This window comes from Periplaneta americana, chromosome 17 (genome assembly GCF_040183065.1).
Source record: "Periplaneta americana isolate PAMFEO1 chromosome 17, P.americana_PAMFEO1_priV1, whole genome shotgun sequence".
Classification (NCBI taxonomy): Eukaryota; Metazoa; Arthropoda; class Insecta; order Blattodea; family Blattidae; genus Periplaneta; species Periplaneta americana.
In genome coordinates, this window is record NC_091133.1 from 71,165,541 (window position 1) to 71,183,822 (window position 18,282).

Here is an 18,282-nt window from a genome sequence, read left to right on the forward strand (position 1 = left end):
CAAAATATATTAATTTATTCCAGACTGTGAGAAAGGAAGATGAAATGCAACACACGATTCTGACGTCATACTCAGTTACTTAGCAACAGCTCAATTTTAGGAAGATGTATTCAAAAATTAATTAGTAAAATACATTCAAAATGTTGTAATGAATACTGGACACAAAATTCAAATTTTCTCCATTATTTCAAAATGATGGTTGGCCGTTTTTGGGAGAACTTATTCAATTTCACAGTATGCATTTCACTCGGTATTAAGTTAAAAAAAATTGTGCCTCAGGAATCAAAATTAATTTCTGTAACTTTGAAACATTCTGTATTTAATAACAAAGGTTTCATTACATCAAATATATATGTTCATGCAACTAAAGTGACATCAGTTTCAAAGACCTATGAATCTATAATTATTTATAACTGAATTATTATGATTCCATAATTAATTTATTAGTCAAACGTTGTGAACAAAGTTGTATGTGAATTTATTTATTTTTATGCAAGATTTGATCCAAAATGTAAATACCTACTGTCGCGTAAAATTGGTGTTCTATGTCACGTTTAAGACGCATAAAGTTAAATATAATATCGGAACGTAAAATAGAATACATAATCGCTTGCAATATGATAATTAAGCACTATTAGTCATAACCAGCACATAAATCCATACAAAGTTATGTATGGATTCCAGTAGAGACAAATGACTTTCCTCTTCGTTTGTTTTGTCTCCTAAGTGATCATATTAAGCCCTGCTCTGCACCATCTTCTATTTCTTAGTTCTATCTACTACGTGGCTGTGAATGACCGTTGATTTGTAAACGCTAATTATACATAACGTAATCAGAAATGAAAGTTAAACGTGATGGAATAGTGTACCTGCAATATAATTCTAATTATTTAATTACCCTAATCAGAAAGGCTGTTTGGTGATAATATGAAATAGTTAGCTCACGACTGAAAACCTGCTAAACCATGTCATTGTCCACCAAAAGTTTCAGAGAATCTCAACACAGTGCTGGAGTCAGGAGGACAAGATCGATTCTGGAGTAAGCAAAACAACAATGCTGCATTGCAACAGTGTGTCCCATATCTATGGCTACTGTAAGAACTGTAATTTCCTTAGTTTCGAACACAGAAATAAATGCAATATTGTTGAGTAATCATATAAAGAAAAAAAAAAAGTAGGCTTACATATAAGAGCAAAAAAGGCGTTAACGACAAAAAAAGGCAAGATCAAACTTTATCAAAATGCTTCATTTCTCATGATTGGTGTATATTTACTGAAACCTTTAAATCTGAACATTCAATAAAATAGACATTTTCCTAAACATCCGACGTCTAGTGATAATTCCCCTTACTTAAGTTGAAAAATACAATAAAATTATCTTTAATAGAAAAGCTTATTCTTCCTAAATGGTTTGGTCTCACATTGAATTATATATTGTGTTTTTAATAAATTAATAAAAATAATGTATATATTAATTTTTCTCTCTTCCATATCTTATATTTATTTTATTCTTATTATTTTTTTATTCTTGTTGCGAAATTTGGTATGAAGTTAGATTAGTTATAATTGTAATAATAATAATAATAATAATAATAATAATAATAATAATAATAATAATTGTTGTTTTACTATTTTATTATTAGTAGTACTCTTTTTGTTTTCTTTGAAGATTCAAACTGTGCATAGTTATACACGAACGACCGTACAGGCTCGACCGAAAGATCTTGTATACAGTAGTGGCAAAAAAACCGGACCGATCCTTGTAGCTGATTTCAGAGCCTCCAACTCATTATTCTCCTCTCAATTCCCCTATTTTTTCTTCTTCTTTCTGTTGCTTCTCTCTTTCACCCAATTCTTCTTCTTGTATTTCCTGTCCTACTGTCCGGTTTTCCTTTTTTCTCTCCTTCACACATCATCTTATTCCTTCCCCCCAAATTAATCCTCCTCCTCTTTTTTATCCTTCTAATTCTTCTGATATTTCTCTTTTCCTTCTTTATGGAGATCTTTTTCTAATTTCTACCACTGAAATTTTCCCTCTTATTTCAATTCTTTTCCTTGCTTTTCCTGCCCTAATTTACTTCTCAATCTCGTCCTCGAGCGACTCCTAGTGATATTTAACTAGCTAGCGAGTACAAATTAAATTTATAAAACAAAAATGTTTCTAGCCACTACCGTAAGAGCCAGGCTCGTGTAGGGTGTGGTCTTAGCCAATAATAGGCCTATAACATAAAATGTACAAGGACAGTTTACTAAATACAGTAAGTAACTTAATTCAAATCAATAAACACACAAGAGCAAAAAAGAAGAAAGAGAAAAAAAAGCACATTTAATATAAATTGACAATCAGAGAGAAACCAGTGATTTCAATAAAAACATAAATATAGTCTACAGAAAAAAGGTAAAAAATATATATTTGTTAACATTATATATCATGAATAATTTTATAAATTTCTTTTTTGAAAGCTTCAATTTTAAAATATTTCAAATTTGGAATATGATAAGGTTATATTCTTAGCGGAACGCCACTTTTCTGATTACCCTGATGCTTATACAGCCTCAAACGTCGTATCATCCATTGGATCTAAAATTTCATTTGTAAGAATTTTAATATTTATTTTCATTATATGAGAAAGAATAAGAACTAACCGACAAATCTTATTTCCAACACAGACAAGAAATTCAATTGAATTATTACAAAATTTACCACCTGCAGAACACAGTTATTCAGAATTGTACTACCACTTGTATCACGGAAGAGTTCATATCCAAGAAAAAATTCCTTGCAGGAACGTGAATAGAACCCGAGCCCTTATATTTTTGTAGCTAGCATTGCTAACAACTTAATAGCGATTTTGGCTTCAGATGTGCATAAAATGACGAACAGAGCACATTAGAAATGAGCCTATAAATAATATTTATATCATAATGTACTGAAGTGCTATTATTACTCATTTCATCATCTGCTGCGTTACAAATTCAGACTTTTATTCGCATAAAACTCGTTTACTCACACAACAGGATATTAATATCGAACAGCATTTCTCTCAAAAAATATATTTATCATGTATATTATAAATGCTTTGCCCTACCATATAAAGTTGAGTCTTTCTTCGGATCATGTAGCTCGATAAGTTAAAACCCTTATAAAGAAAGTGCTGAGGTGGAGATTAATACGATTTCATGACAGTGAACATTTTATTGACGTCACTGAATTGTCACTGAACCATCATTTCTGCCCTTTTATTTATCAACTCGTGAATTTTTACACCGAGTCGATATTGAAGCCACTTCCTACACAATTCATTGCATCACGTTACTATAGCCTACAACTTGCAACATTAATTATTTATTTCACTTGTTTTAAAAATAATTTATCTATGTTGTAATTTCGTTTGGCTGCCGGGTAGCTCAGTTATAATAGCAAGTAGTTCCGGACGGGAAAATATTGTATTCAATCCCGCATGGTGGCGAGATTTTTCTCATTATCAAACCTTCCAAAATGGCCCCAGGATCATGACCTTCTGTCAAATTGAGTACCGGGCCCTTACAGGAGGGCAAAAGTCGGTCGGAGTTTGATACTAACTACAACACCACATTCTAGTGCAGAGATCATGAATGCGTGGAGTTATATCTCCATGTCTGCCATGCGTTTCAAGATGAGATAAAGGGGATACAAAAAAAAAAAGTAAATTTTGTTGAGATATCTAGTTTCAAGTATTGATACGAGAATTGTGATAGTCTATGAATCAAAAGTGATGTTTTATATGAATAAATGCAATTAAACAGAGCATTCACTTGCATAATTTAGATCGACCAGGCGACACGCGATCGGCACGAAGGCAATGCAACACGCGGCAAACCGTCTCCCACGCACTCGGCAGTCCAGTGCAGTCTCTGTGTAGGAGTGGTTCTGTTGATGTTAGATTGGGTGTAATTATTTTGATTATGTTAGTGAAGTGTTTATATTTAGATTTAGGAGTGGTCTTTTGCTGTTGTTGCTATGTGGAACGATATCATTTGGAAATTTTCTTGCAGATCGTCTTTTTACTTTTCCGGAATCGCTCCTTTTCAGATAAGTATCTACAATGAAAATCCTTTGCTCTAATATAAATTTCTGTTGTGCCATGTGAATAAGCTAATATAAACACTTGACTAACATAATGAGAAGAATAACACGCAATCTAACGTTAACACAACCACTCCTAAATCTGAACACTTCACTAACACAATCAGAAGAATAACACCTACAGAGAGATTGAACTGGAATGTCGAACTTGCGGGAGACAGTTTGCCGCGTGTTGCATGGTCTTCGTGCCGATCGCGCGGTGCCCGGTCGACCTACATTATATAAGGGAACGCTCTGTATCAATTGAAGAGGTTATCCAAAGTAGGGCCCAGCTCGTCATTTTAAAATTTTACAGGTGGAAGAAAAGACTGAATATCTTGTTGTTAAGGAAAATGGAATATAGTTAGTTTTATTAGTATTTAAGGAAGGAGAATAGAGTCAAGCCAATTTTTCACACTTTCTTACGCATCGCATTTTATGTTAGAAATAAACACAGTGAAGTTTTTAGTAAAGAAATACTGTCTGGATCTGCTTTAGAACGGCTAAAGATAAAAATGGAATATCAACAAGGTGAGACTAATACCAAGTATCATTAGCATATTGTGCGTGCGAGTTACAGAATTGCACGACATAATATAATCGACTAGCTAAGAGCATTTATGGATAAATTTGAAATGTGGCAGCATCATGTAGAACAGACAACTTCACTTTCTTGACTATAAACTATCTTGAAGAATGATAAGAAAATCTTCTTATCAAATATAAGACCGTACTTCAAGACCTACAGTAGAATCCATTGGTAAGTTTGGAGAAACAGTGACAATTGACAAGGAATCGAGATTTTTGTGAAATCCTTTTGGCTTATAGCCGATAGAAGATCCTGAGAGTTTATAGCCTGAATTGCTAAATCTACAGAACAGCACGCCACTCAAGATTCCAGTGAAATCAGGAATCGAACTGTTCGTAATGCTGCCTAAGTCAGAATTTCCAAATATACTCTTTGCTTCCACATTATGTGCTTGAGGCAAGAAAGCAATGTAAAAGATCTCAATGTACAGAAAAAGCTGAGAAGTAAGTGTATTTCATTTGCCGTGATTTGTAAAAAAATTACTTCCTTGCATTTGTGATTGTTTGCGAATACAGACTATTACCTTTCTGATAAATGAGGAATACTCTTTAATGTATAAAGACTTGTAAATTCTCCCCTTCTATGTTTCAAATAAGACATATAATAAGAAATATTAACAAATAGTGTAGTAATAAATAAGTGTTGCAGGTATATGTGTTGTATCTTGAAAAGGTTGTATTCAGTTTCTGTTTTCAGTACTAAACTAATTTACAAAGCTAGGAAATAATATAATTTTGTTATGTGTATTTAGGTACAGTCTATCTAAAATTACTATAATTATTGTACCAAGCATAATTCTGAAATTCAAATCGTGGAGTAGATATCACGTCCACCTGCATGAGCCGCCAGAGCGCACCGTGGCAGTGAACTGATTTTGCAGCGAAACTACAAACAACTTATAACTGCTGCGGCTGGCTCCGTCTGTCTTTCTCTCTTTCAAGGTTTTTTAGAACTTTGTGAGCATGAGTTGCCCATCCATATTCCGACCAGGTTCAGTTCCAGACAAGGGAAGATAAGAATTCTACATAATATGAAGTATGATCTGCTGCGAGTCTCTGAATAAGAATGGGACAAAAAACCTCTCTTCTCGGTGGTTCCGCACGGACGGAGTCGTAATGCGACATCCGTCGTTTCACGCACGGACACAATGCAATTGAAACAAGAATGTTTATGATAGCCTACGTGAAGTAACTCCGTTTTATTGAAGTAACAAGAGGAGATCGATTTGCCAAGAAAATTCACACTCAAGACTACGGTACCCTAACAAAGGCGCACAGTCGACAATAGGAATCAAGTAATCATTGCTATAAAATAGCATGAAATGCTTTCTGAATGCCTTGCTTGCTGCTGACTCAAAGTTATCGGTTAAATATTGCTTCATAACGTTGATGTGGCGAGAGACAAAGTCATACTACACAGAAGCTAGTACACTTTCATATACAGGTTTATTCACGAGGATTTACCGTCCGTTACGGAGCTTATTTCCTAAGACATTCTGAGCAAGAAATATCTTATAAACATTTTTCCTAATCTCAATATTTTCAGAATTACACTAATTTCAAGTTGTATGTAAAATACCATTATTTTTAGTTTTAAGGGTAAACAATAGGCCTATTGCAGATACAGAAATACAGTATCATTTCTTTAATTAGCTACTATTCTGAAGCTAAAAATGTGTTGTGAATTCCATAGTTCTTTCGATTTTTAACTACAAAATTACATAGTTTTTTCGATTTTTAACTACAAAATTACATTTTTCTTATACATTTATCACAACAATTGTTACAAATCACGCCACTCTTACAAATTCTTTAAGACTGTACATTAGGATGCATAATTAAACTGTAAAGAATGAAGTTCCTAAAGTCGTACGATTTGTAACAATTTTTGTGCTAAGTGAGTAAGAATGGTGTCATGGTATAGTAACTATACCATCAAAGGCAACATGGTGACAGGAGAAACAGTAGCCTATGTTATTTTCCGCTCCATCTCGTCTTTATTAAATTTTCTATTGATATGGACAAAAATCACTCGCAATAGTTACCGAATAAGGGTGTGTTAACATCTGTGAAGAAGAAAAAAAAAAACACCTTAGAAAACTATGGACTTTCCAATAATATGGTATTACACTTTTTATTACATACAACATGAGCTATTCGCTGTGAAAATCTGCAAGGCTATTTCACTTCCACCCTCTATAATTAATACAATGATAACAGCTGTGAATGTTTTATTTATTCGATTATTTAATGACTCTGCACATATTAATAGCACAATCTAGTATATACAATCACGAAGCTTGAGTTGTTGAGGGTACTAGGAACAATAGACTGTGCCGGTACTATTTCGCATTGTCTGTAATATGGCGATAGTAGCGATCCTAGTGGTTAACAACTATCTATGGATGCATATTTACTACGTATTGAGCTTCGTGACTCTATATATTAGACTGTGCTAATAGGTTATCTGGCGTGATAGAATTGTGATAGCGAGATGGTATTTCGCGAGATTAGGTCAAAGATTCGTCGTGCGAATATCTGTCAATCGCTGGGAAGAATCTCGGACAAATTCTAACCAGGAAATCAGCCCAAGTGGAAATCGAACCTATGCCTAGACAGCTCCGGGTCAGTAGACAAATGCGACTACCTCCTGAGCTACGACAATGACAGCTATAGGTGTAAATACGAAGAAAAAGAACGAGATGATGACGACGACGGTATTTTGATGTTGGCACAATGATTATAACACAGAACGGATTTGGCAGAAAGCGCAGTGTGCTTTGCTTCGTAACTAATCCCAACTGCTCAATGTTGTATGAATATGACTGTGTTGCGAAAAGAAAAAAAAAACAGAAGCCACTGAAACAAAGGTGCATAAAATGCATGGCCCTCACATTTTGGGGGATATGTCGACGCTATATTAATAAACTCCAGTGACAGCAGAGTATGACCATGCTGCTGATAATAAACCGGTCATCCATCACTCTGATTGCTTCTGATTACTGTTCATGTAAAGCTTATTGCGTCAGTCGTTGCTGGGATCAAGACATCATCATCGTTGTAAATAAAATGCACCTTGCACTATACTCGGAACTTCCCTGCATCCTGCAGCGACTATATTTGCAGTCATTGCGTCACGACTGACAAATGAGGTACAACCAACCACAGATTCTATACACATTAGAGCGTTAAACAGATGAGCCAGCCTTAACACGTTTAGAAATTTACCTCCTATAGTGAGATTTATCACCGAATGACGGTGTTAAGCTACGATTTTGCTCTTTTGCGGAGACATGCACCAAGGACGACCTCCAATATAGAGAACGTTTGCAATCGAAGAACTGTGTGAGTAAAAAAGCGCATTTTTAAATTATATATATATATATATATATATATATATATATATATATATATATATATATATACATACATACACATATCTACTTAATGGATCCACGAAACAACCTTAATGTTTTTATATACCAAGACTATGATCAGTCATTTGAGCAATAGGCTATTTTATCTACATGGTTTTTCCAATAATTATTATAGAATTTACTTTTATGCAGATATAAATACCTCAGTGAGGTTCTGGCTGATATGTACATCTATTATCAGGCAGCAGGCCTACGTCTCACTTAACGATATGAGTCAGAGGAAGAACAATTGTTTATATGTATCTGAAGTCTGACTAGTGTAATATTTTACTTTTCAAGGTTGTATGCAACGGAGGGGGAAAGGAACTGGCCACCCTACCCCATTATCTCCTACCTTAGTTGCCTCATGAGTGATGCCTTATTGGTGTCACTTATGACGTTCAAACCTGTCTTCGGACAACTGAATAAACAACAAAAAAGACGACGACGACAAGAACAACAACAACAGATATAAAATGTATCCAATTTCACATAGGCCTAATAATGTTTTTTTTTTATTTAAGGGGCAAAGGCTAATTGGGATTTCCAGGTCTATGATTGGGTAAAAATCCTGATAGAACCGATATTTAACGCTTGGAGTGAATTTCGCTCAAGTTCAGAGGTTCTCATTAGTCAAATCCTCTCTCCTCGTCTCTATGTTGGGGCTCCCTGTGATCTTTCAAGATGCGAAAGACACAGTGGTGTGCGAAAAGCAACGGGAAGCTATAGGTCATTCGTCATCTCGTGAAACTAAATGCTTGTGGCGCCGTAACATATAGTAAGAACCTTATGGTGGGGGTAAGCGAGCTCGCTGGCTACAAGTAGAAACGTAGGGAGGAAGGGAAACTTCTCAGTCCACTTTCTTCTTCCCCTGACGCGCAGAAAGTTTCCACGAGATAATGAATGGCTTATAAAGCATTTATCTTTCCCAAGGAAAACTGCAAACATCAAAATAATAAAAATCCAAGTTCAAAGAGGAAAAAATGCAATCCAGTGTTTTATAGCATTACAATAAGCTTGTGGAAGAAAAATCTTACCATACTGAGCTATTGCAAGATAAATGAAAGCGAGGCATTCGCTTTCAATCAAGAGTTTGCATCCAAACAGCTTTAGATCGATCAGTGAAAAAGATATCCAGAAATGATGCTGCAGACGGAGTCCACTGTCTTCCAAGGATTTGTGAACGTACTGCTGAATGGAAGAGGTCTATATTTGAAGTACGTAATGCCAAAAGCAATCTAAATAAATTTAATGAGAAACAGTAACTATGTTGCCATTACTTTTTGAATGCCCTTAGAATGTGCAGCAACGAGAAGTCACAAAGAGGAGGAGCCACGCCGGAAATAACAGCGGCGCGGCCTTTTTTAGTAGTATTGGTTTATCAGCTTAAATTAAAGATTACTTAATAGCCTCTTCTCTTTTCACTCCACAGAAATTTACTACAAAATACTTCACATTTTCTCAAACAATACTCTTTTGCATATGTAACTATGATACAAATGTTAAAAAATATTCAAGAGTAGGGATCCAGGGCTTAATTGTTTTAAAACAAGGGTTCACTGTCCTCCGCTAATTAGAAACCACTGGTCTCGATGACAGAAGACACGAAAGCACTCGGAGAAAATCTGCACCACATTAGTCTGTTCGCCACTAATCCAATAGAATGGAAATCGAATGATGGTCTCTTCAAAGCGAACCCCATGACCTGAGACGGGCGTACAATGATTGGCAAGCTCTCAAATCGGATAAATACGTTACTGAAGAGTTAGCCAAGAGGTACCGTATACGTACAAGACTGAATACAATGGCTGGAAGACTTGGTTCCCCTGTATGGAACGGAGTGACTCTGTTTTGTGCTCAAGGAGGTCACAAGTGCTTCCAGACATGCCTCAAATGAAAGATCAAAGTTCGTGTCTAGCATTACTGTGATTACAACACAGAAAGGCAGGTGACGGTGGAGGCGGCAGGGATTCCACTCGTACTACTGCCGCTGCCTTTAAGAAGTGTTCCTTGATTACGCACAGCACAGAGGAATTCTGTTTTAATTACACGTTTAATTAAAACGGTGCAGAAATTTACCACAGCGAACACTATTATCATCATTACTATCACTTCTCCACTGTGGCCCAGTTCATAGCAAATCCGTTACAAAACTCAAAGGTCCCGGGTTTGATTCTCGGAACGGAATGTAGAATTATTTTCAAACTATAAACACTAGATTTATGCCAGTTGTCACATTTTTGCTGTGTTGTCTCAAGCGGTGGCAGTGATACACCTCGATACATTTTGAAGGTGATAAAAAAAACATTCGTATGGCTTCCTTCATAAGTAAAGTAAAGTTAGAATTTCCATGCTGTAGATTAGCGAATGTTCTTGAATGAGTACTTCCAGACAAAATTACCCGGATATTTATCATCCAAGCTAAAATTTTATTGTGAAAGTAGCATAATGGGCCCGTCTGAATGACCTAAATAAGAATGAAATTATCCCGCCTTCCATTGGTAATCCATCCTTCCATCCAAGAGTTAGCTGTGGGTCATTTCAATCACATGATCAGGAAGCCCGGCTATATTTAAATGTCTCGTATCAAAGTTTGTACAAAAGTAAGGATGGAACGGGTCAACCAGTGGCGGATTTAAAATTCTCCCGCGTAAGCACCCAATAATTTCCCGCTTCCTTTTTCCCTAAGGGATCACTATGGTGAAATAATGGTGAAAAATTAAGAAAACCCATTTAAACATTTATTGCGACTCTATTTAAACTGAGGTAAAAAGCTAATTAATTTATATTCGCATGACTATATTCAAGCTTTTGAGCGAATATGAACTAAAAATTTTGAAAACTTTGTCGCAAGGAGCCTTTTTAGTGACGTCTATATAAGATATATTTTAAAAATATAATTCCAAAACAGATTATAGTACTGTAGGCACGTTTATGTAGTTTAAAATTCATTAATTTTGAAAAAAAAATCACGTAAGTGTTCTTTTCACTTCCATCCTCGATAAAAGTTGGAATAAAACTTTCTGCATTATATCGGAAGAGTGGATGAAGAAACTACACTTGTGTTGGTGTGTATGTTTTATTTTTGTATCGCTTTACAAACTGGAGAGTGTCAGTCCTTTGTATGATAAGAGAAGTAATTAATGAAGACAATGCAATATATATTTTCTCTTCATATGAGCAACATTTCCAAATTAGTCCCAGCTTACAACAAACTTTTTTGTTATGAATCGCTCAAAGTGTATCGTAACTGTCTATTACTTTAATATTGCAGAACTCGTGATTACAAATCAAACACGTGGTCGCAAAGGTCTGTAGCTGCCTCGAATACGAGTTATTACTGAGAGAGGCCGCGCGGCAAGGATAACTTTATAAGCAAAATATTCTTTTTTTCTCTATGGAAGACATAGCAAAATTTCCTCCAAAATGAGAAATTTCGGTCTACTTACCAATATAAAATCAGGTGAGGCGAGGGAAAGTGCCATGTGTTACGTTGAAATACATTTTTCCGCTCACATTTTTTTTAAGTTTATGCGCGTAATGGAGGAAAAAAAACTCAGACAACATTGACGAGAGATTGAAGCGAGGTATACAATTATTCCTCTTTGTCATATTAATCCCGAAAAAGAGCTACTATACCTATTTCACAGTAGATCCAAACGGATTATTGAGATTACACAGATATACAAAACGCAATTATAATTCTTTGTGTGTGTGTGTGTGTGTGTGTGTGTGTATGTATATATATAGGCGATAAGGAAGTAAAGCCAGTCGGCTAAGGCGCTTGCCTGCCGATCCGGAGTTGCGTTCGGGCGCGGGTTCGATTCCCGCTTGGGCTGATTACCTGGTTAGGCTTTTTCCGAGGTTTTCCCCAACCATAAGGCAAATGTCAGGCAATCTATGGCGAATCCTCGGCCTCATCTCGCTATCACCAATCTCATCGACGCTAAATAACCTCGCAGTTGATACAGCGTCGTTAAATAACCAAGTAAAATAAAAAAATAATAAGGAAGTAGTGCAAGAATGGTTGTGTGAAGTTGCAGTATTTGAAAAGGAAAGATATAATCAATTCTGTTTATCCACAATAAATCTCACAAGATCTGTCCGGAATAGAAGTCCAGTCCATTTCGTTGAGAAACCATCATTAACAGACCTTGCTGCGACTGGGAAATAAATTGTAATGCGGAGCGATAATGGCTGCATAGAGCTTAGCCTATATCTTGCACACTCAAGATTTACGGTTCACTGATCACTCAATTCCATTAACGAATGAAAGCTGATATTCCTGCTTGACTGTCATGGAAACGATATTTCCCTTAAAAATCCGAACTGCGGTAAAAGAACAAGTTTATCAAGTTAGTCGGTATTAAGATACCTTAACATGATTCTGTGAAACATCTCTGAAGTATCACAAGCGAAAAACACCCACTAAAATAAAAAGAGAATCTCTCAACTCCTAACTAGGTTTAAGAAATATGATCATGAAATATTTATTTCAACATAATACGAAGAAAGATACTCATTACCAAATATAACAAGAAACTCTACTGACAGTAAAATGATAGCCAAGGTAAACAATCAAATATCAAAGGAAAATTAATTGTGCAGTAAAGGCAATATTGTACCTTATAATTAATGTTTTATATCTTCGAAACGAAATTACTTAAAATGCACAGTACCGTAGTTTCCCCTAACTATGGTCCACATTTGTCACATTTTTCTTTGTATATTCAGTACTACTCATCAAAATTAAGTGAAATTTTGGCTTCGGACTATTGTAAGTTTATATTAAATAAATATTGACACATGTGTTTGAAATTATTTAATTACAAGTGTTAAAAAAATAATAAGCATTGGTACATAGTTGTATTCTGAATTGCCCAACTATGGTCCTCTCATATATTCATGCTTGAAAGCATGAATGGACTATAGCTGTAGCTGTAATTATTCGTAAATCAATACAATGGGTTTCTAATTTAAGGGTAGCAACATAATCTAGCACAGAAATATTAAAAATAAATGAAAAGTACATGGATTCTTTTTACCAGTACACATTACATAAACACTCAATAAACAAGTGAAATCTGAAAGTCATTTTTCTGCAATAATGAACAACTACACTCACCGGCAAAACACCGGGCCACCTAAAGTTTCTCAATTTTTTATGAGGCGAGAATCAGAAAATCCTTTATGAAAATCCTTCCCAGAAAAAAAAAAAACCTTATTCATTATCATTTGCGCTATTATTTTCAACGCCAAACAATGGATATAATTAAAAGGTATAAAAACTTACAAATTATGTCAATTTTCTTCCAAATGTTCAACTGATTTCGTGGCCACCCAGATGTTGCTAATAGCGGGTATTGCCTCCCTGTGACTGTATGACCGTTACAATTCGCCGATTCAACCCTTCGATCACATTCTGGATGTCAGTCTGGTCGATTCTATTCCATTCTTTACTTAGAGCATTTCGGAGCTGCTGTAAGTTGCTGTGAGGAGTTAGACGACTTCTAACTCGCTTCCCTAGCAATACCCACTCATGTTCAATATGGTTCATATCAGGACTTCTTGCTGGCCATGTCATCCTATTCAATCCAATGTCGTGAAGGAACTCATCCACGATTCTTGTAGCATGAGGGCAAGCATTGTCATGCATTAACAGGAACAGTGGGGCATATGGTACCACATGTTAAATTAGACCTTCTTCGATGTATCTTGGAGCAGTCAAAGCACCTCAATTAATGAAAACAAGTTCTGTGAGAGCTTTATACGAAATGCCACCCCATACCATTACTGATCCACCTTGGAAACTGACACGTGAACTGAAGGTACATGAAGAAAAACGTTCTCCTTCTCTTCTCCACACTCTTTCACGTCCTTCTGTAAACTAAATCTCGATTCATCTGTGAAGAGCACTCGTCGCCACTCCCCCAGGTTCCAATTAGCATGATTGTGAGCAAAAAGTAATCGTTCAACATGATGTTCTGGGTCTTCAGCTGGTCTTCTGGAATCAGCCCGCATTCATCCAGACGTCCTCCTAAAGTTCTTTCACTCACGTTAACTTGTCTTATTTTCTGGAAGGCTCTTCTAGTCTCCATTTCTCGCCAACTCAGTAATTGCCGCTTCTTACTATACATGAAACAACAGCTCCATTGTTCTTCACTTCCAAAACTTTCCCTGGCCACAATTCCTCCTCATAAGTAACTACCATATAACTACGTGCCTTTAACATTAATTTAACAGATTTAGTCTTTTCCATATCTGACCCATTGTTTGTAAATATGGAAAGAACACCGGAAACATCATAATCTGTATCCAATTCAATTTCATCGCTCTCATAGTCACTTACAGAGACGGTTAATTTCCTTCTACCCTGAAGTTTTCGTTTTACCGGACTATCATTCGTGCTAGTACCATTGATGCTGGAACAGCCTGTTTCTTTGTTTACTGGACTATAATGTTAAATGGTGTTTTAGAATATACTGAGATACCGTATTTGCAGAAGTAAATAATCACACTGATCACATTTTATTGAAACAAATATTTCAAAATGAAATACAACTATGGTCCACGAAAAATTGTGGTACATTAGTTGAGGACTGACTTGTAGCCTTGAGGTTAAACATTTTTCACGCAGAGTCCTTAACCTCTGCCAGTGTAATTATTACGTGAAAGTAAACACTATATAGCCAGGTTTAATTGTACAAAGAATCATATATCTATAACGTACCAGTTCTACAGAGGAGACCTTAATAAAACAGACAATCACAAACTGAATGATTTCGTGTCTTCACACATTGAACAGAACGATGCACACTGACCTTGTTAAGCATCCATATCATTGCCACGTGTAATGGCAAATAGAAGCATCTATGGGGAACATAATTCCATCACAGTGGCGCCTTAAATGGCAAACACCTAACTCTTGGGGGACTAAGTAGTACAAAATGCGTTTTGGACCATAGTTGGGTGCCTGGACCATAGTTATGGGAAATTACGGTACTCACAAAAGAATGACATGGTTCCATTGTTTATTGTTTTGTTGCTCCATTATTTTTCGTTAGCGAAATGGAATGCGTGCATAGATTCATCATTCATTTGTAATGTAGTATTAGCTGCGCTGTCATAGTTTCTCATTATTTGGCGTGGAATTATACAGGGTGTTAAAAAGTATCCAATATTTTAGGAGGTGATAGTATGCATCAAAACAAGAAAAAAATGTCTCATAAACATGGGTCCTACAACACATACTTTCTGAGATTGAACACTTGTCATTGGAGGTGTTCAATGTGACGTCCATTCATGGAAATGCACTTTTCTGCCCTACAATACAGCAGGCTACCAGATAATCATACCGTAGTTGATATCCCTGGCATGGAATACTGATACGTCCCAAGGAATACTGAAAAGAAAGGTTTGGTTACGGATATGAGCGGGGTTCAGCAGAGATGATGTTATGAATTTTCGTAATCAGCAAGTGTGGGCTGATGAAAATTCCCATGCAGTTGAAGAAATAAAGCATTAGCACCGATTCTCAATCAACGTATGGGCAGGCGTTCTTGGCGATAGATTAAGGGCCATACGTACAACTACAGAGATTAACTGGGGATTTTATCGTGATTTTCTTATTAACGTATTGCCTACCTTGCTGGAGTATGTGCCATGTCAGCAAAGACTATAGATGTGGTTCATGCATGATGGCACACCAGCACATTTTTTCCGCAATGAGCGTGAACACCTGCCGCTGATATTTCAGGACCGCTGTATTGATTGAGGAAGCCTCACACCTTGGCCTGCTCGTTCCCCAAACCTAAATCCCCTAGACTTTTAGTTATCAAGAACAACCAGATCAATTTCAAATAGTGCGTGATTCCTTACGCCGAAGGGCAGAGGAATGCACTGCCATGAATGGACGTCACATTGAGCACCTCCTATGAACAAGTATACAGATCTCAGAAAGTATGTGTTGTAGGACCCATGTTTATTAGACTTTTTTTCTTGTTTTGATGCATATTATCACCTCCTAAAATATTGAATATTTTTAACACCCTGTATAATGGCGACTAATAATGAGCAGAAAATATAATTTTGTGTTCTGAGAAATAAGGCTTCTACTTCGTATATACGTCACAACAGTGCAGTGTGGATTCCGTTTACGTTTTCAGAAGGTTAAACCACATGAGAAAAGCATTCGTAGGTTGTAGGTAGGCCTACAGGTAGTTGTGGAAACTGGATTCCTGCGAAAAGACAATATTACGGGCCGTCCAAGCGTGTTCAACGCCGATGTTGACAGAGTGAGGGATACTTTTCAGCGGAGTCCAAAGACGTCACTAGTCAAAGGTAGTAAGTGCTCCTTAAGCGGTTAATAATGAAACCGTTCAAGTTGCGATTACTGCAAGCAAAGACCGGGCGCAAACTCAGCCACTTGTTACAGCCACTGGTGGCTCCACATGCTGCGGTCTCCTGGCCACACGCTACGGTAGTGGCCCTATCTCGCTGCTTGTGACTGCGTTCGACTCAATGTTGCCAACTGGACGGAAATTCCGTCAAAACTGACGGAAAGTCAACATAGCTGACGGGAAAGGAATGACTTCGACGGGTGACGGATTTTCTGGCGGAATTTACGATTTACATCGATTTTTTACTTTTTTAGCTGCTGTCATTTTAATATTGTGTAATTTGTGGGGGATTTTACTTTTGATTTGAACATCCCTGCCTGTGCTGTACCGTGTTAAAGAATCTATCTCCTATATCAGATTTCCTCGTAATCAAGCCAGAGGTTGACGAATTGTTATTTTATCAAGATTGGTAAGTAAGTTGTGTTAAAATTTGCTTTTTATTTGTATATAGGTATATTGAGCGAGTCTTTTTATTTTGACGGATTCTGACGGATTTCCAGGTGTTAGACTGACGGGGATACAATTTATTTGTTGGCAACACTGGTTCGACTGCAGTTTATTCCGCACAAACGCAATCACTCGCGTCCGCCACATCATTCCTAGGTCTCCACTCACTATCGCACATAATAATCCACTGAATGTTGTCATACTCATTCGAAAATACTTAAAAAAATTATGATCGTGCCTCTTCAGCTCTTCAAAAAGCGTAGAAAAATGGCCGTGTTCGCTGCGAGTTCTCAGTATAGGATGTACCACAAAAAAGCGCTATTTCTGTCTACATTGTATTATTAGTAATGCGACCAATGCTTCCATATCGGAATCCATTTTTCTACTGAAGCACGGTTGGAGAAAATGTCTTCATGAAGTGTTTAGCCACAGGTGGCAGCTATCGGTGGCGGTGCCTAGTGGTTCCGTTCACAGTCGACCTAAACTGTTGAAGTTTCGAGTTGGAGTCCCAACGCCTGCGTTGTTTCCGAATGTGCTCGTATTTAGACAACTTCATTAAGTTACATTTAAAAAAAGACAAATTAAGACTAAAAATAAAAAGTAAAAAATTGAAATTTTATTGGAAATATAATCTTAATATCACTAATAGGAATGTTATTTTAATAATAAAATTGTTCATAATATACTTTTGTGTATACATCGTATTCCAAAACCATGCTCCGATTTCACAGTACGTAGGTACCCTGTAACTATTAGTAATACAGAGCGTAATAAGTTCTAATATAGAGGAAATCAAAAACCTGTCTATAATCTGAGGAAATGGTGCATCAGTGGGCTGAAATAATAGTAGGTTAGCTAGGTAATGGGTAAATGGAAGTGAGCTGTTGTACTTTTTTCAGTGTTAAATAGTGTTATAAATAAAGTGAAAGCAATGTTGCCAGGATACGAGCGCTAATGTGTTGTGAGAGAAGAGTTTAGACAGTGAATATAATAATAGTTCAAGTTTTTAGTGAAATAGTCAACAAGGGTTACGTCTTATATATTAAATAAGTTATATGTATTGTTATTTAAAGTATTAAGTTAGTTATGAAGGTAGGAATGATTTTTAAGGGAACTGAGAATAAGAGAAGAGAAATAGAATAGTAGTGGATAAAGTAAAAGACGGTCAAGTGAAAGTGAAGGGACATGAAAGACATAGCAAGAAAAGGTTTCAAGTGTCAAAATACGTCTTGTTTAAAGTTGTAAATAGTGCAAGTAAGGGAATGCTGGCCCGAATACAGAAATGTGAAGGGCCAGCAGGACCGAAGATTTTGAGAAATATATATCA